This window comes from Spodoptera frugiperda, chromosome 12, assembly GCF_023101765.2.
Source record: "Spodoptera frugiperda isolate SF20-4 chromosome 12, AGI-APGP_CSIRO_Sfru_2.0, whole genome shotgun sequence".
Lineage (NCBI taxonomy): Eukaryota > Metazoa > Arthropoda > Insecta > Lepidoptera > Noctuidae > Spodoptera > Spodoptera frugiperda.
Window position 1 is genome coordinate 1 of NC_064223.1, and position 1,615 is coordinate 1,615.

The window sequence follows — 1,615 nt, forward strand, 5'->3', positions numbered from 1 at the left end:
ATGCCCGCAGTAGTTCTCAGTGCAAATATATTTTCGGCTATCTCCCCCAGGTCGTTTCTTAATCGTCAGTCAAAGCCCGCCATCTGTTTTTTTGATGGTATAATTAAAGGTAATTTGGTCATTAGCAATGTCTAACATCGCAGGCTAAAAAAAGAAGGTACCTACTATATTGAATAATACTATGATCCATTTCTGAAAATAAGATTTATTACTTGGCTACCTTAATTTATCTGAATGGTTTTTTGAACGATTGAAATACAAGTATGGCCGTTGATTGATTTATTTTACATTTTACACTCAAATAAAATAAAGTATCCACTTTCCTTAAGTCTAATTTATTTAGCGTCTAGAGTTGAAAGCTTAGATTTTTTTCTGACACGAGACGTGACTAAATTAGTATTATTTAAAAACTATGCAAGCAGCAAAAACAAGCTTGTTCAGATTCTGTATAATTAATCAAAAAGTGTTCAATTTAATAATAAACTTGTGCTATGTTCTGTCTTTCTGAAATATTAACGATAATAGCGACAAGTTAAGGAACTTTTTTTCTGCGCGTGAGTCACGTGGCACGTGCGCCGGCGCATATGTTTGCGACAAGACAGGATACCGACTCAAGCGGTGCGGCGTCAAAATATAAATAGGCACCTGCTTTTGTTATGTGTAACCTGCCTAGTCTGACTAATTTATTTTAATTGAAGTAGGTATTATTATGCCTAGTCATGACCTATGAGTAGATCATACAAGATTTGTTACACGGAGGAAGAAACTACATTACGTTGCTTCTAGTGCTACTTATTGATGCTATTTGTTAGGATGTTTGTTCGTCCTTCCCGCAAAACAACAAAATAGGCTTGCTAAAATTAACCATCTATGTAAGGCACTTGACTAGATAATCACGTAATAGAATGGAATTTGATAATCCTCTTTTTTCGTTTTCCTCCTTTGTAATCCTCGATAATCCTTTTCGTTCAGTAGCCTCATGAATGTTTTCCACTTAGAGGTCCAAAAATATTCCAAATAGACTATAGTTTTAGTTAAACCATGAAGCTTTAAAAAGGTATTTAGAATATTGTCCAAAAAAATACGGTCGAATTGAGAACCTCCTCCATGGGTTTTTTTAAGTCGGTTAAAAAAATACTTAAATGCTTCTTATTCCTGTACTAACGCTGTGTCACTTCCAATAATTTAATATCACAACAAACTGCAGTATTTAACTATTTATCCTCATTATTTAAATTTATTTTTGGACGTCACCCACCTATACTGTGTTTATTATTATTGTATTACCTTATTTGCTAATAATGCTCGTTTTGTTGTACCTACTACAGTGCAGATATAACACTTGTTGTATTCAATATTTACTTGTATTATCTAAAGCTACACTTATTTTACGTGTAGATGTTTGTTTAGGGTAAAATGTTAATTTAACACCTTAATTCGATAAAATCTATGTAGTCGGTGTATGAATACCAAGATGTTCATCTTAGTTAGTACTAACAGGCCCATAACAATGTTTATTTTTTAAAATTGATTACAAATTGAGTTGCTGGTTTTTCAGAAGTTCTCTGTAATAGGTATTGTACAATCAGTCTTGAGTCAATCTTCCCAATAAAAG